Source organism: Mauremys reevesii, linkage group 2 (assembly GCF_016161935.1).
Source record: "Mauremys reevesii isolate NIE-2019 linkage group 2, ASM1616193v1, whole genome shotgun sequence".
NCBI lineage: Eukaryota > Metazoa > Chordata > Testudines > Geoemydidae > Mauremys > Mauremys reevesii.
The window spans coordinates 270,461,811-270,486,776 of NC_052624.1; the positions used below are offsets into that span (position 1 = coordinate 270,461,811).

The 24,966-nt window shown below is 43.9% G+C and overlaps 1 long non-coding RNA gene across 1 annotated transcript; it reads left to right on the top strand.

The window, feature by feature from the left end:
• The first annotated feature begins 1,104 nt into the window (after positions 1 to 1,104).
• Positions 1,105 to 24,728, top strand: LOC120398489. Its single transcript, XR_005594474.1, has 3 exons — positions 1,105 to 1,131; positions 24,061 to 24,171; positions 24,573 to 24,728. It is a non-coding gene; the product is annotated as an uncharacterized LOC120398489 (long non-coding RNA).
• Positions 24,729 to 24,966: the final 238 nt, after the last annotated feature.

The following is a 24,966-nucleotide window of genomic DNA, read 5'->3' on the forward strand; positions in this document are numbered from 1 at the left end:
ACTCACTTGAGCATAAAAAAATAGGACCAAGTAGCATTAGAAGTTGACTTGAACCTACATAGCAATTCATACACCTCTGCTTCTTTCGACTGTGTTAATATCACAGTCCATAAAACCTGCAGCGAGGAGCCCTTGCATCTCATTGGGTGAGTTAAGGACGAAGCTGAAATTGGAACCCTGAATTGCATCGCTTTGGGGAGTTAAAGGCAGACCCTAGAGGGGCAGTTTGAATGCAGTTAGGTGTGTTTCTTGTTTTATGATAGCACTATTTGAAACCAGCTACGAAACGTTCATGAAGTGTTAAAGAAATGGGCATAAGGTTAGATACTTCCCTAGTGAAGTCAGTATGAGCGTCAATGCCACGAATACAATGACAACATTCTGCATTACATCTCGTTGTCATCAGCCGGTGATAGCATGGTCACTTTTCCAATAACGGACTTAGTTTGGGGTTTCAATGAGAGCTATCCAACTAAGGCTCAATCCAGATGAGATGGAGATGCTACTTGTCTAGAGAATACAATCATCAATAGAGGGGATCAGATTCCCTTTTTATTTTCTAATGGGGTTTGCACCTGGAAGATTTATTTGATCCTTAGTTGCACTTATCAGGATTTTCTTTTATTTACCCTCCAGTGGTCTGCTACCATATCATTGTTAGTTGGCTAAATTCCAGGAGGTATCATGGTAGCTGTGGGGCTATAGGAGGGATTTGAAGGATGAGAGAACCGTGGGGTCAGAGAGAGTAGTAGAGTTCAAAGGAAGGTTGTTCTTATGGATAATGCACAAAACGGAGTTTCAGAAACCTGGGGCTCTATTCTGAAATCAGCGACAGACTCCTTGTCAAAAGTTATTATGTTTTATTTTTAGAGAAAAAGTCTTCTCTGGCAATTTAATTTCTTAGCCATGGACAAGGTGAAATGGAGGCTATTTACTCACGGAGTGATCATTTCTGTTATAAAGATGTCTTTATCCAAATACTTCTCCACTCAGTATTACACGGCTTTTTCACTTTAAGTTATTCAGTTTGACAACTTGGTCCTGCGGGATTCTCTCTTAGCCAATACGGAACACAAATAGACATTGAGCCATTATGACAGTTCACTGGACTGGAATCGAGAGCAAGTTAAGGTATCTAGTAATCAGCAGCATATCACTATAAAAATGTCTCTTTGGCACCAATCTGCTCCTTGCAGTTTACTTAAGTCAGCAGTTTGGGTAAAGTTTTTCATAGAACATGACTCTTTTCTGCTTCAGTGCCGCTCATCCTTCAGCATCACTGTTTGATGTTTCTCTGCTGCTACTGGGCCTCATAATATAAGTAGCCTGATAAGAATATAAGAACGGCCATACTGGGTCAGACCAATGGTCCATCCAACCAAGTATCCTGTCTTCTGACAGTGGTCAATTCCAGATGCTTCCAAGGGAATGAACAGAACAGGTCAATTATCATGTGATCCATCCCTGTTGTCCACTCCCAGCTTCTAGCAGTCAGAGAGCACCCAAAGCATCAGTTGCATCCCTGAGTGACTTGGCTAATAGCAATTGGTGGGCCTATATTCCATGAATTTATCTAATTCTTTTTTGAACCAAGTTATAATTTTGGGTTCACAGATGGGCTGTGCATGAGCTGCCGGCTGTGGGAGGCTAGGCCCCAGCCTCGCCCCTTCTGCCCGAGGCCCCACCCCTTCTATGCCCCCAGCAGAGACCCCCCACTGCAGCTGTCGGCCCCTGCCCAGGCTAGTGCCCCTAGCTCTGAAGTGTCCCCAGCCTTCCCCCACCCAGCCCCAGAGTATCGGGAGAGCGGGCGGCGCAGTCCAAGCCAGGGTGACCCCACAGGGAGACTGGAGCCACACCAAGCAGAAGCAGGAGGAGGGTGGAGCGTGAGCAGGGCCACGCCTGGCTGTTTGGGGAGGCACAGCCTCCCCCAGCCTATAATACCTGTCGCCCGTGGTTTCACAACATCCCCTGGCAATGAGTTCCACAGGCTGACTGTGCATTCTGGGAAGTACTTCCTTATGATTGGTTTAACCTGGCTCCCTATTAATTTAATTGGGTAACTGTTTCTTGTATTATGTGAAGGGGTAAATAACACTTACTTTCTCCACAACATTCATGTACGTACTTCCTCTGCCTCACAGCTGAACCTCCAGATTAACAACTCCACCTGACTGGCTGAGAAAGTAAATAAGCCCGCTCTTAAGCCAAACAGCAACAACGGATCTCTGGCTGTTCCAAACTTCTGCTGCAGCTGTGATTTCTCCTGAGCCTGCCTTGCTCCTGTCATGCCCAGTTTACTCTAGCCCTGCTTCCCTGCCAGTATCCTGACTCTGACCTCTGACTTAGGTTCCTGACTCTGGTTCTAACCCTTGACTGTAGTTACTGGCTTCCTGACTCCAGCTCCTACTCCAACCACAAGGCCCAGTTTGTAACTGTAGCCTCATCTGAGGTGAAACATGGCAGCTGGTTAACAGCACCCAGCAATACTATGCAACAGGAAAGGAATATCATGCCCGGCTAAAAGTGCAGACTGTATTATTAGACACTCAGAGTTGGAATTGGACCTAGACATTGGGGTTAATATTCAGATGTTTTGCAAAGAGTGCTATAGGCTGTTAAAGGACTACAAGCAGGCTGCACCTTAACTTCACATCTCCATTGAAAAAATATCCCCTTTGGCCAAAATTTTCAAGAATGAACCTAAAGTTAGACACCTAAGTCCAAATGTAGGTGCCTATGAGTGGGACTTTTCCCAAATTTTTATATGATTTTATATGATTATGATCAACGTCCCATTGATGTTTATTCCCATTTTGGAGGCAAGTCCCATTTTTAAAACTCCTTCTAAGTTAATTAGAAGCACATGATTTAGGAGCACATGTCCCACTCTTAGGCACTTATTTTTAAAAATGTTGATCATCAGCAGCATAGTGCATTTTAACTATTGATGCAGCACAGTGCAAAGGACTGACTCAAATGAAAGGCTACTGCCTACAGAATTATAACACCACCTCTTGCTGCAACTACAGTACTGTTAGATGTTCAGTGAAAGTCACGTATCTAAGCTCTGAACTGACCTGGTCTTGCTTAGCTTGTGAAATTATTTGTTAAATCAACAATGTGCTTACTGCACAGTATGAAGATAATTGCTACCCTTGAGGAGTTTATCATCTATATCTGATGAGAACAAAAATTTAAGTGGGCAAATTAAAACATGTCTGACTTGTATCAATTTTGTTTTCTACTATGGTTCTAGCAAGTGTTATTTACAGGAATCACTGTAAATTGTTTCCAGGGTTTATTACAAACAAATAAGGTGAATCATTTGACAATAAGGAACAATATGGAGCAGCTTTTAATACTACTGTAATTGGTTTTTAGAATGTTCCTGTGAGCCAGATATATTTCGCAGCTATTGAGACAGGAAAGTATTATGAAGTCTGTGACACAAGAACATGAGTTGAAGATTTTTTTCCCTCACTTGAATTACTGTAATAGACCAGTAGCCCTGGAGTAATGAACATGATCTCATGTTTGATCCTGGGTCGTATATATTTATGAAAAATGTCCTATTGTAGTACGCTAACACAAATACTATAGCAATGTACAGTAATAGTCCAAAACAGTGTAGTATTTTGTAAGTTATATATGTATATTTTAGAAGACTCCTGTAGTAGTTTTTATAAGTGTAAAATTGGATAATTTAGAATAAATTTTAAGGCCAAAAGGAAGCATTACATCATCTAGTTCTGTATTCTGTATTTAGTCATGGTCACAGTACCACAGGAAGAATATTATTACTTTGGAAGGGATGCATTACAATTAAGTAAAATGAGATGCAGAATCTAAGGAACCAATCCAACAAGAATGAGAAAAGACTAAGTGTGTTTGATCTTCTTTTCTTTCGAGAAGAGGAGACTATGGGACCTAAAAGAATTACTGAAAATTATGAAAGTCTCATTTAGCTGAGACACTTGTAAATTGGTCTTGTGGGCTCTAAGTTGTCCAAAATAACAAGAATCCATTTCAGCCCATTGTAAAAGTAAGCAAAAGTTGTGAACAGAAATACTGGTATTAACAGGGTTGTTTCAATTTACAAAAAAGTAACAAAGGGTTTAAAGGGCTCATCAGTAAAATCATCAATTGACATATCAAGCTATGAAATTGTAAAGAAAAAAATGCTTTTTTATTTTAATGGAATGAGGTTGACACCCCTTTGTGGGAAATTTAGAGGTGGAGATGAAAAATCAGACTTAGTGTGAATCGCTTGACTCTGAATTTATTTTTGCGCATGTACTTTATGTGTCAGGACAGATGAAAAATATTAGATAAACTTTGTGCATAGTGCAGCTGGTCAAAATTTTTCATTGAAACACTTTTGACAAAATGGCATTTTGAACAGAAAGAGCACTTTTGTGAACATTTTTCATTTTGGTTGAAATGCTCTTTTTTGATGAAAAACTAGAATCCAAAATCTGATTTATCATAATCCTGTGTTTTTTCGATTAGATCTAGTGTAAAAATTTCAAAAATCCCATTGACTTAGGCTTCTAAGTCTCTTAGGCACTTTTCTAGGCTTTACACGAATCTATAATCAAAGCATTTTTGAAAAATGGAAAGGAAAAAACCACTGCCCATCTCCTGGGTACTGTTTCATTCTGCCTATTTCATTATTTTAATGACACTATGATGCTTTTTTAGCTTCTTAAAACTTATACCTTCCATTTTGTTGTGGGGGAGGTTATATTTATGTAGTAATGCCTAGTGAAGTGGTTTTAGACTTCTGTATAGTTTGGACGTTTAATAACGTATTTGCTAATAAATGTGCGTAAGAGTAGAAGACTAACATCAAAGAATCAATCAGTAAAGAGAACTCAGAGTTAATAAGAAGTTTGAAAGAGAACAGTAGTGAGAGTTTACTTAGCAAGCACACCATTAAATTTAATGAGCTTGAATCTCTGATCTCTTCCCCACACAGTCAGGGAGATGCAATTCATCCTGTATGTCATGGACAACAATGAGAATGTAAAAATAGTTTTTGGTGATTTTTCTGACCCCAAACAAGCATTATTGTCCATTTTCCTACATTGCCTCAACCGAAAAAGGGGTAATGTTACATTTCTTACAGTTCTAATGCCAAACACAATAATAATCACACACAGGCACACATTCCCTGTGGAGCTGCACCACATCTGGAAGGAGTCATGCCTTAGAGAGTGAGCCCTGGGGGTGCCCATGGATAATCTGCTACTAGATTAGCAGATACAAACACAGTGCAGGTTGGCACACTGATAGGGTGGAAAGAAGACTCAGCCCATTTCCCACTCCCTCTACTCACTGCCTGCTTAACAGCACAGGAGAAAGGGATACACTGCCTTCCCACCAACGCCTGCAGAGGCAATGCAGTGGGGCTCTGTGTGTACGTGTTTGTCTGACTCCCCCATATGCTCCTATGTAGATGCACAAGGTTAGGTCAAAATCTATCCCAAAGGAATTTCTGTTTCTTATTTTCAGAACTGTAAATGGCCATTGAACAGGCCTGCTAGTAATTCCCTAAGGCCCAGTTACTGAGCAGCTGGAGGCGTTGTCGGTCAGATCCATGATGAGGCAGTGGTGTGGCTGCAAAGCAGCTCCACAAGGCCAATGGAGCCTCCACAGACTCTTACGTGGACTATACTGTGTGTTGAGAGGACAGGGGGGTTGCCTTAACAAGTTGATGCTCCAGCCCCACTCCAACCCCTCTGCACAGTCCACCCAAGCCCATCCTCTCCACTCCCTGCATGTTGCCATGCAGGCAACTGGCATGGTGCACAGACCCATGAACCATGCACCACCTGGGTAATCCCCTTCATCTGGCTTTCCACACGTCATATACCATTTCCACTGCCAAGAGGCCATCTGTGGCTGAGGAGGAAGGGATAGGATCTTCCCCAGAGAAATTCTGCTCCGATTAGAATCAGTATTTATATTGGCATCTGCAAAAGTGGGCTTGATCTTCCAACCCTTTACATGAATAGTCCCTTTGGGATGACCCATCAAAAACTAGTGGGAGAGGAGTAACCGAAGAAGACTGTATGCTTAAAACAGATGAGGGCTGATTCTCCTTGTACAGTAGATGTGGAATGTTATGAAGCCAGGATGGTAGTGCCTATTGTATGCAATACGCACAGGTGTCAGGGAGTTCACAAGGGGTGGAGAATCTGGCCCCATTTGATGTGATAGTCAAACCTAACTCTAAGGGTACGTCTACAGTGCAATTAGACACCTGCGGCAGGCCAGTGCCAGTGCCAGCAGACTCGGGCTCTCAACTCTTGGGCCAAGGGGCTGTTTAACTGTGGTGTAGACATTTGGGGTTGGGCTTCAGCCCGAGCTCAGGGATCCTCCCACCTCGCAGGGTCCTAGAACCTGGGCTCAAGCCTGAGCCTGAATGTCTACACTGCAATTAAACAGTTGTCAGCTGGCCACAGGTATCTAATTGCAGAGTGGACGTACCCTAACAGCACCCGTCTAAAGCAGGCTGAAGTTAAAAATAGTATCATTTTACCTCAGATAACTTTCAAACATAAGGAAGTACAGTAATAATAATTCCCTGCCCTATTTTCTTAATCCTCTTGCTCATGGAGCTCCAGTGCGGGTGGATCTCAAGATTAAAAGATAGGAGGCTAGATACATGTGTATAGCTAAACCCTGAAAATATTAATTTTTGTCTTTGAACTGTGCCAGTCATGGTGGGGACTAAATTCATGCAAGATTTTGTACTAGATATAATATGGGACCAAATGGAGAGTCCTAGTCCCTGTTAATTAAAGCCAAAAAGCTCACATTGGTCAGAAACACTGTTAAGGAGTAGGGCTGTGATTTAGCAAATATTTTTGTCTGATGTTTCATTTTAGTTAACTGGAGAAATACTAAAGAGACACAAGCTTTTTACTGTATTGAACTTGTTGCAGCAGAGCATTTCAGGTTATGTTTCTTTTGAAGAACATTTTCAATATACAGGGTTTAAAAATACTGTGCACACACACACATACAAAATCTCTGCAAATTAGCACATATAGATATGTTACTGTATGTTTCTTAAATATTTTTGCTTGTCATGAATTTGGATTAAGCACTTTAGAGCCTTACTGAGGTCTACTTTACTATAATAAAATTGAACTAATCCAAAACTTTAAAACTAGACATATAGCTACTTGGCTAGATCCAGAGACATTTACTCAGCTTTTTTCTCAAGCAAATTCCATTTTACGTTTTAAATTTGCTTGATTAGAAACAGAGTGAAAACTATGGCTCTAGCCAGGGATTTTTAGAGGTGCTTAAGGGAGTTAGCTGGAACTGAATGGAAGTTGAGGACACAACTCCTTTGGGAATCCCAGCTCCAAATTTTTATACCATGCTCATCATTCTGGTATCTGAGCACCTTCAAAGAACTAAGAAATTATATTAATAAGTCTGTTGCTCTCCCTCCCGCTAAGTGAGATGTTTAAAAATGTAAAGATCATGAGCTCACGCCTGAAGGGTCCTCATGTCCAGCGCTCATGGATCTCACCCTTGAGGCTAACAGCCCCATTGTTTCAGAGAAGGGGAACTTCTTCTGCATTCTGACCCGTGACCCGCCCGATCTAGCCCAGAATTTAGCAATAGGGTGGTTTTCTTGACACCTATCTGCACCCTCCCCCCAAGATTGAGGACCTCAGTTTGAGAGACGAGTAACTGGCACACAACATCACGTGCAGAGAGGGGAAGTGCAGTCTCTCACATAGGTTGGTCAATCTCACAGATGGTTTTGACTTGGGACAGATCTTGAATTTGACTTTGTATTCAGCAGGGAGACGCAGGGGCGGCTCTAGCCATTTCGCAGCCCCAAGCAGGACGGCACGCCGCGGGGGGCGCTCTACCAGTTGCCGGTCCCGTGGCTCCAGTGGACCTCCCGCAGGCATGCCTGCGGATGCTCCACCGAAGCCGCGGGACCAACGGACCCTCCGTAGACACGTCTGCGGGAGGTCCACCGGAGCTGCCTGCCGCCCTCCTGGTGACCGGCAGAGCGCCCCCTGCGGCATGCCGCCCCAAGCACGTGCTTAGCCTGCTGGGGCCTGGAGGCGCCCGTGGGGAGACGGTACAGAACATGGAGCATCAGAGTGTTGTGGTATCTGGGAAATGCATAGCTCAATAGGTGAGCTGCTGCACTGTGAACCAACTTTTCTAGGCTCAGGATTGGATTGTTAGGTACAATCATGAGATGAAGTTGGGATCTGGAAATCAATGCTTTTTCCTATTCTTCAAAGCCACCAAATTATGGATATGTAAAGGGTATACTATCCTGTTTAAGATCACATTATAGAGGCACGATACTACTTCCATAGTTAAGCCAGCCCCAGCATTTTCCTTTTAAGGGGCCTTTTAAAATCTTATATTTCTCTTCTGACTCCAATATTTTTGACTCAAGGTATTAGAATTTACAGATTTTTATAATAGTTTGTTTGAAAAGTTATATAGTTAAATTACCGGGACAGATTCTCAGCAGGTGGGAATTGGCAAAGTTCTGGCCTGTCCCACAGGGTTTCAAAACCACATTTCACAAGTTTTCAGACAGGAAGTTTCACTCTTTGTTTGGGGAACAGTTTTGGCTTGATTCACACACAGCAACAAATTGACATTATTTAGTAAGTTAGACAACTGATGAGGGCGATAACAGCCCAGAAATTTGACAAAAAGGATTAACTTCACTGAATGATTTCTAGTCCATCTGAAGCCGGTAATAATATGGAGGATTGAAACATCACAAAGGGATTCACACATAACAGCCAAGATGAGTAGAGGAATCTTTGGAGCCTTCTAAAAGTTAATCGGAGATACTTCAACTTAGGATGCCCAAAGCTGCCCGGGGAGTCAAAGAGGCTAGAAATGCCATTGCTCTTGCAAAAAGGCATGGGCTGGGAAAGTAGAAAAAGACTAGGAGGTTGGAAAGATCAGAAGAGCCACAGCGGGATCCTTGGGAGGAGGAGGAGCAGACTCAGCTGCACAAATCCAGTCCGTCCCCAGCTATGGGAACAGCTCTGACTCAATGTTGAAGAATAGCATGATCAACAAAGAGGCAGAGCTGTTACCAGTGGTGGTACTGCAGTTGACCTCAAAGAGCCTGCTTGTCTGCAAGAGGGGAGCCTTAGCCATGGAGCTCAGGACATTCAGTGCCAGGAGATCACTAGCTCGCTAGTCAGAGTAGGCCTTTGAGTATCTCTCCTTTTTGTCTGTTACTCCTTCCACTACAGCCAGTTGTAGTAATGCTGGAGCTCTTGGCACCAAAGTATGCCCGGGTCTTAACATGAAGCACTGTACCGGGCTACTATTAAGGCCTTCTCTGTGAGTGTTTCTCCATTCAAGAATGGCTTGCCATATATTTTCTTTGCTTTCTGCGGCTTTCTTTAACAGAGACTTAGCAATTGTAACTGTGGATTCAGCTTTGCCATTTGATTCCTGTGGTATAGTGATGATGTGATATGATTAGAGACCCCTGGATAAACTGTACTAACTTGCACTGCAAGTAAACTGGGGTCCATTATCCTAAAGTACATACTTTGGGATTCTATGCCTAGTGAAATGCTTTATTACTTTGTCTACAATAGCCACTGCAGTAGTGTCTGACAGTCCATCTAGTTCTCAGAAGTTCAAAAAGTACTGTTAAGTAGTCAGGTAGTTTGTGAGATTTGCAATGAAAAGGTGCATCTGACTTTACTCCCAGGTCTATTGTGGGTGCTGTGTATTGCCATTGTCTCATTTTTGGTGCTTGGCCTGCATTTCCCCATGTGTATCAAAACTGCTCACTGAGACTTTTGATATCCCTGGTCATGTTTGGCCAGTATATGATGTCCGCTATTGCCAACTCTCATGATTTTATCATGGTTGTAGAGATCTGGGGATTTTTTTACCTCTCATATGAAAACACGAGAAAAAGGCACCAACTTGAGGTTTTTTCATTATTCGAAATGGCCACCATTTCCCCATAGTCTATCTGTAGGTAGGAGGGAGGCTGTCCTTAATAAACTTGGCTGCCACCAACCAGTTTTTAGTTGGATTGAAGCCACGCCCATAGGCAAAATGGCTGCCATGCTATGGTTCAAGTTGCTGGACAGGACACACAGACAGTGAGGAGACACTAAAAGGTGGATGGAGGAATGAGGGGAAATAGGGTTACCACCTGGCTTGTATTTGACCAGCCTGGATATTTTTTTTATGGATTTGCCAGTTGCCAGAAAAATAATATAATCTGCCAGGTTTTTTTATGTGAGTTTAAAGATTTCCATAATTATCACAATAAACTGGGATATCTAATGTTAAAAGTGTCTGTGGCCAGCTAAAGATGCTGCAGTGTGCCCACTTCTGCAGTTTAAGAGATAAAAGACCAAAACTATTGCAAATACAGCAGCTGTCTACCCACCAACAAGCAAGTGCACTGCACGTGTGTGTGAGAGAAGGCTTGAGTCACTATAAGTGGCTGTTGAATGGGGAGGTTGCAGAGTTGCCTTGTGGGGCGTGCCATGTTTTTGGCAGGGGGAGCGTTGCATTTCAAAGGTAGTAACCCTAGGGGGAGCAGGCCTGGGGGGGCAGGGAATGTGAGGAGGCCGAGGCGGGCAGAGGACAGTGAAGGGGTGGGAGATTGAAGGGATAGAATGCAGCTCCCTCAGCCTGGGGGCAGTGTTGGGGAAGGGGAGTCCCTTCCAAACAGCCCGGGGTAGGCAGTGCTGCAAGGCTGCCAACTTTTGCAAATTGATCATGAATCACAGGATTTTGGCACCTGCAGGAAGAGCTGTCATGATGCTGTGAGCAGCTCCTCCAATCCTGCAATTTTCAGGGCTGGACACATGGGCAGAGCTCTATATAAGAGTCCTGGGGCTAAGGAGAGAGACATGCCCTGCCGTTGAGTCCTGCCTTCATGCATGGCCCTATAGCAGAGAGAGTGTTCAAGGGTACCAGGAGGCAGGGGAGTGGGGAGCCAGGAAAGTAGTACTGCTGATTCCCAGGTAGAAAAGCCCTGGAGCAGCAGGAAACAGAGAAGCGTTGCTGCTGGGTAAAGAAAGTAATAGGAAATGGATGGCAGTTCCCCTACCTCATTTCAACATTTCCATTAAAAGTTTTAGTTTCAACAAATCTGCATTTTCCTACATAACCCCCCCCAAAACATTTCACTGAAAAATTCCCAGTCACCTCTAACATTAAGTAACTGGCCCACAGAAAATCTCAGGCAGAACAGAATTTAACCAAGACTCCCAGAAGCCAATCCAGTGTTTCAACCACATGAGGTATTGTTACAAATATTATCTGATCAGTATTGTTGGCATGAGCCGATTTTATAGTGATGTTCCTAAACTTGCAAGTCCGATTGATTCTAGTGGAGTTGGAGCGGGCTCTGAAATTTTAAGCAGAGTCAAACACAGTAAAGGAGTAACTGGGTGAAATTCTTTGGTCTGTGTTATGCAGAGGAGGTCAGGCTACATGATCTAATGGTGCCTTCTGGCCTTAAACTATATGAATAGTTTAGGCACCAATAGTTAGGGCGCCAACTTATATGGGCTTGTGGAGCTAAAGCCCCAGGAATATTCAAAATCAGGGGCTCTGCTCCACCAATATTTGGAGCTAGGTTGAGGGCTCTGGGCTGCCTGCACCCAGAGCCCCCTTAAACTTCGCAGCGGCTGGCTGGGGGGAGGGGGCTGGCCCGCCGCTGCCGGGGAGCCAGAGCCCTTTAAATCCCAGCCACGGCCGGGAATCAGAGGGCTCTGGGCTGCCCAGCAGCTCAGAGCCCTTTGAATCCCAGTCCATGGCTGCTGATTGCCCCCTCCCCAGACCCCTGCCCCAACTGCCCCCAGGACCCCACCCTTATCTAAGCACCACTGGTCCTTGTCCCTCCTGAGACAACTGCCCTTGGGACCCCAGCCCCTATCTAAGCCTCCCTTCTCCTTCTCCTTGTCCCCAACTGCCCCCTCCTGAGACCCCACCCAACTTCCCCCCAGGACCCCACCCCCAACCTGTCCCCTGATAAACCCCTGGACTCCCATGCCTATCCAATTGCTGCCTGTCCCCTGACTGCCCAACCTCTGCCCCATCCAACCCCCTGCTCCTTGTCCCCTTCTCCAACCTTGTAATCTTGTGGCACTGATGCGTAGCTTCATTTTATATCAGCTTATAGGGCGGGAGTGGGGGCCCCACCAAAAATTATACAAACCTGCCGCCTATGGCATAAGTTTCTGTCACAGAGGTCACAGATTCTGTGACTTTATTGGGCCTCTGTGACTTCTGCTGCAGCACGGGGCAGAAGCAGCATTCTGCAATCTGTCCCAGGTCTGCCGGGGCAGCGGTTCCCAGAGCAGCAGCCGGCGGTTAGCCCCGGGGCCACCCGAGCAGCTGGCCAGGGGTCCACCCTAGGGCTGCTGGAGCAGCTGGCTGGGGTTGGGTCAGCCCCTGCCACAGGAGCAGTGGCGGGGCTAGGGTGACCAGACAGCAAGTGTGAAAAATCAGGACGGGGGGGGGAATAGGTGCCTATAGAAGAAAAAGCCCCAAATATCGGGACTGTCCATATAAAATAGGGACATCTGGTCACCCTAGGCAGGGCTGGAGCAGCTGCTGGAGGTCAGTCCCCACCCCCACCAGGGTATTTTTAGTAAAAGTCGGACAGGTTGTGGGCTTCTGTGAAGATTTGTTTATTGCCCGTGACCTGTCCCTGACTTACTAAAAATACCCATGACAGAATCTTAACTTTATCTATGAACCTATTAATCAAAAAGTATTAGGCACTTAAAAACTTGATTTACTTTTTTATTCTAGCAATGTACTTCCATCCTAATTTAGCATATTTCTATACATCTGTGCAGGGTTTGCTCTACATAGGATAACGGGTTTAGTCAATAGGTCAATAACGTGCCACACTGGTAATTAGTATAAAGGGTCAATGTTGGGATACTGTTAGCCTTTTCCAGAGGGTCTGGCTGGAGAGTCTTGCCCGCATGCTCGGGGTTCAGCTGATCGCCATATTTGGGGTCGGGAAGGAATTTTCCTCCAGGGTAGATTGGCAGTGGCCCTGGAGTGGATTATCTGCTACTTGAAGTCTTTAAATAATGATTTGGAGCATTCAACAGCAGAGTCAAGGGAGAGAATTAGTTCAGGAGTGGGTGGATCGGCTTATGTGGCCTGCATTTTGCAGGAGGTCAGACTAGATGATCATAATGGTCCCTTCTGATCTTGAATTCTATGATTCTACAGCTGCTTAAATATTCACACAGCTTTGGAAGGGTTTCTGTGTACAATCCCACCCAACAATATTGAATACAGTCCCTTTTCTCCTTAGTCTCAGTGCCTTGTCTTTTCTTCTTCCTTTATATTTGCAATGATCATCTGAACTCTTTGACTAAAGCTCCTATTTCTATGAATCTTGAATGTCCATATATATAATCTTACAGTCTGACCTACTTTTATTTGAATTCATGAGCGTCTTTCATTTTATATTAAGTAAGACAAGGAAACAGAAAATCTTTGTCTGTCAACCTCACTCTACCCTCACCCCTTTTGTTTGTGTGCTTTTCACACCTTTCTTTCTTGTCATCCTTTTTGAAACTTACCTCCTGCATTCTGAATTCATTGTTGCTCCTTGGATAGCAACACAGGGGTCGGCTGCTCGAATGGACATTGCTGGTAACCTATTCTATAATATGGATGAACTGCAAGGAAAGATTCCTATGAAATAATAAGCAACCAAATAAGCCTGCATCAGATCAAGAAAGCAGACACAGTTATATGTTTGGCTTGCTTATTTTCAATCCGCTCTCCCCCCGCCCCAATCAATTATTTAACGTCTAACTTTTGTAAATCTTTGTCCTGTGTTTTGTCTGCCCTTTTACATGTCATGTTTCTCAACAGTTATTGTTCTTCCTCAAATCCAAAGATATTCCGTTGTTTTCTGTCACTGGCATCTTCAATATTTCATTGCTATTCACCTCCCTATGCTATCTTCTCTCCCAGGACTGACCTTAGGCCAAAGAACACATGTAATATAATTACTGTGTTGATACTGATATTCTAGCTATTAAAATACAATATTGTAACAGTTCATAGAACTGGTGTGTTTTTCTGATGATAGAAATGAGAGATGTAAAGATGTATTTATCATTCTCTGGCTAATGCACGGTTATTCCTCAAACTGAGTCCTCTTGTGCTTCCCCCCACCCCCACATACACACACTTTTCTGCTTCTTATGTCTCATTCTCCTGCTCCTGGCTTTGCACTTTTGATCCTGCTGCCACTTGTGCATGAAACACACACCCAGTTCTTGTCTGCCAAACTGACGCAGATCCCTTCCTAAAAATCATTACAACTTCTCTTGCCTTTCCCTGATCTGTTGTCCCATCTTTTCCAATTTATGTTTCTTCCCTAGCTTAGACCATGATCCTACAGAGAATTATTTAAGCCAGTGCATCCGTCTTTGCAGGAAAAGGGCTTGAGACTGATCCTGCAATGGCCAGGGAGCGTGGCTTAGCCTCAACATTTGATCTCTGCAGGGAGTATGGTGGAGGGGGCTGCTCAAGATAGCCAGCAGGAGTGGGCCAGGGGGGCGAGTGGAGCATGCCAGGGGCTGGGAGAAGTGTCAGTCTTGGGGGCTGCTGGAATGTGTTGGGGGAATGCCCAGAGGGCGTGGAAACAGCCACACATTTAGCTTTAGCGGGCAAAGGTTGTCACATGTGCCAACAGCCCAGGGATATATCAGCAATGGACCAGGAAGACCCCTGAAAATCCTGGAAGTATTCGAGAGGCATGTTCAAACTACCACCACCAAAAATAAATAAAATAAAATAAATGCTATGTACAAAAAGTTATCTTTAAAATAACTGTAATCAAGATTCTGGAGAAACAATAGATTAATAGCTACCTGAACTGTGCCAAATGACTGGCTCATGAGATTTCTCAACTGTTAAAAGATGAACTAATTCATGATACCAAGGGATGAAAGATACAGAGTTTGACTGAGAATGCACAGCCAGACAGCCAGACTGGCTCTACCAAGAGCTCTAGAGAGGTGCAAAGCTAGTGAAGAAGCTCACGTCCATGGAGATCACAAGTGGAGCAGCCGCAGACAGTTCACCATGTAGCATAAGGAAAGCATGAAAATGCAAGGAAAAATACACCAACATTTGTTGAAAATCAAGTGCGCAGATACAAATCAAAGGAAACAAAATGCAAAGGAAGACCTGAAAGTACTATACAGAAAAACATGATAGTGGGAAATGCCCTGCATATGGGGCCATGTGCAATAATCATGGCTTGAGGAAATTATGCCAAAGCTTACCAAGAAGGAGAGCAAAAAAACAAAACAAAACAAAGCATCCTATCAAGGAAACAGGCAGTGACTCAAAGGAGGAGGCTTTGCATATATATGATTTTAATGCAATGCAAAACAGAAACAAATGGGGGGTTTATCAAGCCCAGAGTAGGGCCAGCTGCAAGACAGCGGCTCAGAATCAAACAGGAAATTGAGTACCGAACAGACAGTGGGGCATTAGTTAACATGCTAAGCTACAAAGACTTCTCCAGTATTATGCAAAAGAAGAAAGTGAAACTGTAACCTAGCAAAGACAAATGAAAATTATACAATGGCATGATCATAATACCACATAAATGTATACAGGCTGAAATTTCAAGTAGCACAGACAACACAGAAGGCACGTTTCAGCTAAAAAAAAAAGTGCATGCATGAACCTAATGACACTAAACCTGGGACAAGCAATTCATGTTGCATACCAGCAAGATAAAAAAATAATGATAATAATACAAAGCAGATAGCACACTGTGGCATCCCTGCAGTAATGCTGCTAAAAATTACCGTGCTATTTTTGAAGGACTGGGATGTCTTCCAGGCATGTTACATCTGGAGCTAGATAATATGATTTGGAGAGAAAAGCACCTGCCTTGTGCAGCACCCGTTGCGTTAAGATTAAAAAATAATGGGAGCAATAAAGCAAATGGAAAAAGAAGGCATCATTGCTAAAGTCAGAGCTAACAAGCTGGATAAGCAACACTGTAACCTTTGAGAAGCCAGGCAAGCTGAGCAGGTGCATAGACCCAGGTGATTTAAACAAAGCAAATGCCTACAGCTGAAGAAATGTTACCTGACTTGGCAGAAGCAAAATCATTTTTGCTACTTGATACCAAAGATACTCGTTGGCAAGTGCTAGTCAATAAGGAAATCAGCTACCTCACCATGTTCTTCACACCAGCAGGTAGCTAGAGATGGCTGGGAATGCCCTTTGTGATCAAACCTGCAGTTGAAGAATATCAGCACCACCAAAAAGATGTAGTAAGAGGATTTGCAGAGATGAGCTGATGACATTCTGAGGTACCGATGTGGAGACAGCATGATGGGCATTGTGGCTAATTACAACCACAACCTCATCTGTCTGTTAAACCAAAAACAAAAAAACCACATGCACCTACACACAAGGAAGTAAATCTAAAATTAAATAAGAACAGGATGAAGTTGCAGTTGAATGCAATATCGTACAAGGGACGCTTTCGGACTTCTCAAGGGCTATGCCTTGCCCACGAAAAGGTAAGAGCAATGCTGCAGCTGCCTACACCTAAATACATTGAATCCATCCAGCGTCTATTAGAATTTGCAAGTTTTCTGACAATTTCTTCCAAGCCTCTCAGGTGTTAGTGAACCCCCGAGGAGACTCCTGGACAAAGATGTGTTATGGGCATGGTTACCTCAACATATTAGATTGCTGTGAATGTGCATATATTTCACTGAAGCCAAAATAAATTTACCCACTATGAACATAAGACAGAAGCATCGATGTGAAGAATGACAAATTACACACTCCACTGAGGCTTGATCAGCAGGACACAAAAGGAACATTGGCCAATGAATGACTGATAGATAAGGGAACAAACTCTCAAAACACTGCACCACCAGAAGACCCAAGTGCAACACATTTTTCTGTCCTCGCAAGATAGACTCACACTCACTCCAGCATCAAGCCACCTGCAAGGTATACACAAGACTTTGTACTGTACTAAGGGCACATCTTCACTGGCAATGTTAAAGTTTTAAGCTGGCTTGTGTGGTCGCAGTGCAGCGCTGGGACAGAGCTCTCCCAGTGCTCTAAAAAACCCACCTCCATGAGGGGGGTAGCTCCTAATGCCAGGAGCGTGGCTCTCAGTGCTGGTGCACTGTCTATAATGGCATGTTACAGCACTGAAACTTGCAGTGCTCAGGCGGGTGTTTATTCACTCCCCTGAGCAAGAAAGTTGCAGAGCTGTAAAGTGCAGGGTAGAATCAGTGGTCCCCAACCTTTTTGTGGCCAGTAGCACATTCACGTTTTCAGAAGAGTGTGGCGGGCGCCAACAATTTTTCAAGGCTTATTTTGTATCCGTACATTAAATAATACGAAAAACATCATATTTAATATTACATAATATATGAATCCATAAGATAAAAAGGGTAATTTTACATGTAAAAGGTATTAATTAAATTATTCCATCTTTCACCTTACTATGTGAATTTGCTCTTTTTTATCTACCTGTAAGAAAAATTAAGGAGTTTTTACAAAATAAATATCATAAACAGTTTTCATCTGATTTATTTTAAAAAAGTAAAACATTGTTGAACTGCTGGTCCAAATATATTTATTTATTCTTACTTTAACATAGAATGAAGCCTGCAGCCCCGGAGTTCTCTGTCCCCGGCAGGCGCAGGGCCCCAGCTTCTCTCCAGCTTAAGCCGCGGCCCCGCGCCTGCCAGGGACTGAGAACATTGGCACCTGCAGCCCTGGAGTTCTGTGTCCCCGGCAGGGGCGGGGCCGCAGCTTCTCTCCAGCTTCAAAGCCGGAGAGAAGCTGCAGCCCGGTGCCTGCCAGGGACAGAGAACGCCGGCGCCCGCAGCCTGCAGCCCCAGATTCCCTGTCTCCGGCAGGCGCGGGGCCCCAGCTTCTCTCCCCTGCTGGGCACTAGGCGGGCGCATATAAATGCCCCGGCGGGCGCCATGGTGCCCACGGGCACCACGTTGGGGACCACTGCTCTAAGGCATGAAAGAATAAACCTCCCAAACCCAGAGGAAAACCTGACTTGCCAAGCAAGTTAAGAGTTAGTTCATTTAAAAAAAGGAGCTGGTGTTAAGTTACCATCTATAGGATGATCTACCCTTACAGGGGTATACTAGAATTCTAAGTGTGTGAGCAAGTTATGGTTTTAGCGGTAAATTTTGTGATCTCAGATAAATGTGACAAGAAGGATGTTATGATGGTGTCTCTTCTGTTTGCCAGAAGCTGGGAATGGCGACAGGTGATGGATCACTTGATGATTACCCGTTCTGCTCATCCCTCTAAAACACGTGGCATTGGCCAGTGTTGGAAGACAGGGTATTGGGCTAGATGGACCTTTGGTCAGACCCAGTATGGCTGTTCTTATCTTCATACGATAAAGAACTTCCCAATAGGGGGCACTACAATGTGATTATGAATAGGAAATTAGAGAACTCTTTCAGGAAGTGCTTGATGAGAGAGGACAGTACATGTGGAGGAAACAATAAAGCCTGAAAATTGCATTGTCCTGGCTCTGGCTCTTTTTATGCTTGAACACTGAACACATGGTGCGAAGGGCACTCCCCACCAGTGCCACCTACCGGTAAGACAGAGGCATGATAGGTTGTGCACCTCCCAAGCATTCTTCTTTCTTAGTACCACTCTACCCTGTGGTGGTCTATCCATGCAGTAACTGATCCCTCCATCTAGGCCACATTTTCAAATCCACCCCTTTCAGAGTCCAATAATATGGTAACCTTCAGGATTAGGCAAGGGATTCAGGACTTCACTTTTGGGTCAGGGTCTCATGGTCCAGACCCTTGTAGCTTCAGGGTCTTCCCCCAACTAGATTCCCCAGTGAGGGACAGATTTCCATAGTTGTCCCTCTTCAGGGATGTGTAGGATAGCCCGGGCCCACCGTCTCCACTAGGCACCAATCCAAGGCCCAGTGGTAAGTAGTTAAATCCTGCGCCCTGGTGTGCTGTGCAGCTTCCTTCCTGAATCACTTCCTTCTAGCCTCTCTTCCCCCAGGGTAAAGCAAAGAACTAAACATAAAGATCAAGTCTCTAACCTTCAAACAGTCACAAATCCCTTCTTTGTAGGCTTGGTCCAGTCACTATAGAGGCAACAAGAGCTCAGAGTATTGATCAACTCACCTCCTGTGCCTTCAACTGAGTTACTCTGCTCCCCATTTTAAGCTCCTTCTCCAGCCCATGCAGCCTTTGCCGGAGCGGTGGAGTGGTGTTGTCTAGGCACAGAGTAGCTCTTTAACCCCTGCCGTTCAAGTGTGGGTTTGAACACCCCATCAGAAATAGAGTGAAAAAAAAGTTATAAAAAACTTTAATTAGTGTGCAGCTACCAGTAAGATTATTAAGAATTACAGGAACAAAACTGTGTGTTTTTTACAACAGGTCTCCCTTCATGTATAATGCCTTTTTTAAAAAAAAAACACACTTTGAATTACAGAGGCTGATTTTAAAATGGCTCTGCAAGTGGGTTGTAATTTGAGCTTCTAAGGACTGCTCATTGCAGACTGCATGCCAGGGTTGCAGCTAGCTGATTGGTATGTTTGTCACCAAACCTCGCTGGCTTGAGCCATGTCATGCAACTACAGGACTGGTACAGAGGCAATCAAAACTGACATTGTAACTGACAGCTCTGACAATTGAAGGTAGAACATTCCGCATCGGAGTTTACTGGGAGAAACTAACCTGAACTGCAGCGCTAATCCTAAAAACCTCAGAGCAGCAGGCGACTCATCTAAAAATATTATTATACTGTCATAAAGGTTAAAAGAAAGCTGGCTAGCTTACAATGCAGCGTGCCTTAATTCTCCTTTCGAGTGTGTTCAATGGTCAAAGGTCAGAGCCAGTGGCCATTGTGCACAAAATAAACTGTGGCCAATTCTTCCCTTCTTTTCACATTAGGTTTGACTATCTTCTCAATGCCGACTTTTCCTCTGCAGTCAAGATCAAAAGTCATTCTTTTGTGCTCTGCTCCTGAGTGATCTCAGTCGGAGAATATAAAATAAATCTGTGATGAAAAGAGAACCTGTCAGGCTCTCATATCTGATTAGGAAGAAAACAAACAAACAAAAATCCCGACGAAGTCTAAAAGGGCTGTTTGCCTATGGTTGGATCTAAAATGGTCTCCCAAAGACAATAAATGTTTGTTAGATTGTTGGCTGGTGTGGGGGCAGGTATTATTTTATGAAGAGCTCCTTGTGGAGCAATCACCTACAGATGGTAACTGGAGCCTTCAATTCCATGATCCTCTGCTTATTTACTTCTCTTAGGGCCTGACTCAAAATTCACAGACGTCAATGGGATCTTGCCACTGACCTCCATGGGCTTCAGATCAGGCTCTTAGATCATATTTTGCTCTCACATCTCTCAACTGATGTATTAGTCTGTATAAAACTCCCATTAATGTCAGGTGGCTCTGAAAGGTCCCATAGATTGTTGTATGTGAAGAGGGAAAAAAAAACTTAAAATGTTCTTGCGGATCCAGACTCCCAATCTGTTTTTTTAAAAAGCAATTTAAATGTGCTGCTTTACATTCCGTCCATAGTTCCCATTGCTGGGCACTATGTCACTTCCCTGTTCAACATCCATCCAGCACAGGGCTCCCTAGAGTAAGGTGCTGGTTTGAGGTAAGAAGGGACCAGGTTCAGCAGGCAGTTGGAGGTTGTTTGTGAGCAGAAGCAGCAGCCTGGAAGTTGACTCTGGAGGGGAGGACAGTCCAGAAGCCATCTGAGAGCTGGGGCTTGTAAAGCTAAGAACTGGGCAGAGAAGCAGCCTGTATTGGGAGGAGAGGGACGGTAGTAGCTGTGACAAGGGGAGACCCAAGAATAGCCTTCAAAGAAGGAGGGTTCCCAGCAGAACTCTTATTTTGCCAGGAGAAGAAGGGTGATCCAGTGGTTAGGGTACAAGCCTGAGCTTCAAGAGATCTGGGTCTTGTTCTGCCACAGACTTGCTGTGTGACCTTGGGTAAGTCAATTAGGTCATGCCTATATTTAAAAGCTTTGCTGCTTTAACTACGCTGGCATAGTTAAAGTGGGCACCCTGTCTCCCTCCTCCCAGTGTGGACAGACAGCACTCTGCAGTGGTTTGGTTAGATCATTCACATTTTGGTTTTATTTGACATAGTTGAATAGTCCAACTTCAGGTTGGCTTAAACTACTCCACCCCAACTCTCAATAAGAAATAATACTCATTATAGGAATATATTGATAGGTGCATGGTCTTTTGTTCTGTAAACCTCAGTCAGTCCTTGTGCTCAACGCATCACAGGGAACATTTTCAGAAAGTACAGGTTGTCTTGCCACCATAAAAGTGTATGTGTGTGAGCACCCTTGTTTCAATGTAGTGGTTGAAATGGTCTTTTACTGTGGAATGTTGTAGTGGGCAGTGAATTTGAATGTTCAGATATTTATTTTATTGTTCATAGATTCAAAGGTCAGAAGGACAATTATCATCTAGGCTCTGATTTCCTGCATAAAGCAGGGCATAGAATTTACCACTAATTCCTGCATGAAGCCCATAACTTTGAGTTGAACTAAAGCATGATGGATAATCAGCTGAACGTAAGCGTCCAGTGTAACACTGTGCCCAAAAGGATGCCTAAATAGGGTAATCTTGAGTAGGAGTAGAGAAGTTATTTTACTTCTACTTTTGGCACTAATGTAACTGCTCTTAGAATACTGTGTCCAGTGCTGGTGTCATAATTTAAGAAGGATGTTGATAAATTGGAAAAAGTTCAAAGAAAAGCCATCAGAATAATTAAAGGATTGTAAAACATGTGTTATAGTGACAGACTCAAAGAGTTCAGTCTATTTAGCTTAACAAAGAGGAAGTTAAACAGTGATCTGATTACAGTCTATAACAGGGATCGGCAGCCTTTGGCACGCGGCCCATCAGGGAAATCTGATGGCGAGCTGGGACAGTTTGTTTACCTGCAGCGTCCACAGGTTCGGCCGATCGCAGCTCCCACTGGCCGCGGTTTGCCGTTCCAGGTCAATGGGGGCTGCGGGAAGCGGCAGCCAGCACATCCCTCAGCCCACGCTGCTTCCCGCAGCCCCATTGGCCTGGAATGGCGAACCACGGCCAGTGGGAGCTACAATCGGCTGAACCTGCGGACGCTGCAGGTAAACAAACCGTCCCAGCCAGCCAGCAGATTTCCCTGATGGGCCGTGTGCCAAAGGTTGTCTATCTCTGGTCTATAAGTCTCTACATGGGGAACAAATATTTGATGATGGGATCTGCAATCAATCAGAGAAAAATATAACATGATCCAGTGGTTGGAAGTTGAAGCTAGACAAATTCAGACTGGAAAAAAGGCATAATTTTCTAACAGTGAGGGTAATTAACCATTGGAACAATGTACCGAGGATTGTGGTGGATTCTCCATCACTGGCCATTTTTAAAACAAGATTGAACTTTTTCCTAAAAGGTCTGCTCTAGGAATTATCTTGGGGAAGTTGTATGGCATGTGCTATACAGGAGATCAAACTAGATTATCACCATGGTCCCTTCTGGTCTTGGAATCTATATCCTTTAAAAGACACTGAGCCTTGATTTACAAGTAATGGAGAACTCACCATTATATTTATTTTGGTTTTTGGTGAAATTAAGTATCATGTAAGCATAGAAATGAGAGTTGTCCCTTTAAGAAAGGGTGGGGCACTCGATTGTGTGCTCGCAAGTGACTGAAAACAGCTGTGAGGGGTGTGCCTGCAGGTCTAAAGTCTGTGTAGTGAAGGGTATATTATGCTAGTCCCAGTTTGTGTATATAACCCACTCGTGAGTGAGTGTTACAAGTCCACCTTCGGGTCAATCCACAGAGGACAGGAGTTATGACAGCCCCCAGCTACAGAGCTTGGGTTCCTTAGCTCAAGCTACATAGTAGCTCATGTTTTTTAACTGTGGAGGTCCCTGGTTCAACACTTGAAGTGTCAGCCAAGAGGGAGGCCATCACACGTACACAGTTATCCAATTTGTGCAGCACCCCTGTGTTCATGCTTTGTTTCTGACAACAGGTCAGTATTAGATTTTTGAAAAACTGTGCACACACCCCTCTAAATATTTTGCTGCATGGGTGCTTTTATGGGGTGTCTTCACTCCCTATGGGCATCCTAAAAGTCATCATCTTCATAATTAATAATAATAACGATGCAGCAAGAGCAAGTCCCTATGCAAAATAGATGGAATAAAGCTGACAAGATACCACAGTGATGGGTGCAGCATATAAGAATAGCCTTCGTGGACCTGTTCTCCTGAGTTTACACACTGAGAGAGCAACTTCCTACAACCCTAATTATATTGGCACTGTGGATGGCAAGTAATACTGCAGAATTTCCAAGCACAAATGTGACTGAGCTCTGTGTTATGAAATCAGCCTGCTGCATTACCTCAGCCAGTAGTCACAACATTAACCTTTCCTAAACCATTTTCTGTGTAGAGTAGCTTTTACCAGGCTCTCTGTCTCTTAATATGTTATTTAACAAACACTGGAGGGGCTGTGATGGTGTCAAGAACATTTTGGCTCACAAGTTTTATCACTCCCACTCTGCTGTCACTTCACTGGTTTCCTGTTAGGCTACTTACCGACTCTGAATGTGACCCCCAATATATATGAGACAGGAGGAAGGGTGGAAGCAGGCGAGGCACTTGGTTTTTTTAATTAAGGATAAGCGAAGTGTCTGATTTAAAAAAAAAATCCTTTCCAAATCCACACAGCTTTGCCCACTCTTCTGATTGATTCTAATTTTAGCTGAAATTCAAACAAATGAGGTTAACTGTTTTCATATATTTATTTAAAAAAATGAGCATGAAAGACTTTCATTTATTTTTCATTCCCATGAGTCTTTGTACATTTCAGCTGGGGCTGAGCTAAATCATTCCTACTAAAAAAGACACCACAACATGAAGACACAAGATAAACTGAGAACTACCATAAGGGACGTGACTGTAGTAATATTATTTTGTATTTATGTTACAGAAGCACCCTAAGCATCAACCAGTATTGAGGCTGCATTTTATCAGGCAGTGCCCAAAGCAAGAGAGACAGTCCTTGTCCTTAAGAACTTACAGTCTAAACGAACACACAATGGTGAGAGAAAGGGCTGCAACATGAATGTTGTGTGTGTGTTTTCTTTGTAGGATGGACACTAATGAGGAAGGAGAATGTTAAGGAGGGACAGTTTTGAGTAAGCAAAGTGATCGGAAGGATGGATGGGAGATAGAGAAATGGGAAAGACAGGAGGAAAGAGGGCTGCGAATAGGGGAGGGTCGAGTAGCCTGGTGAGCCTGGAGAATGAGCTTCTGATGCAAGAGGAGTGGCAGAGACCAGAGCAGACGATCAACAAAATGTGAAAGTAACAAGGCTGAGTTAGAAGTTTCTAATGGAATGAGGAGGCCAGTGCATTAGAGAGCTCTGTGCATCTCTTTGTAGGTGAAAAGCAGCAGGACTTTAGCCAGTATCTCAGCAATTTCATACTTCATTTGTTTCAGAATCCTTGGATGAAAACCATGTGGTCCTGCTGATTTTCTGCACCTGAGATGCTCAAGTTCCTCCATTACTTCCTCCTTAGAGACTTCAGTTCTCATCTAGGCCACAATCATAATAAATGCTTATGGAGCAGACGTTTCTCCAGGCCCATCTGCAATAAAGACCCAAGAAGTCCATTACACTTTTCTGCTGTGCCTCCAATCTCTGTAATTGCCCTTCTCTCCTTGGTGTTGTGTGAATGTGAATGTACGCCATACGTCCTTCTTGATGTGTATAACGTTTTAGCATATTATTTCCATTACTCGTTTTGCATGTCATCTCTTTGCTCTTTTTATTTCCTAGCATCTCCTGTGCTCCCCTACATTGGGTCATCTGGTCAGGCTTTGCAGGTGTTTT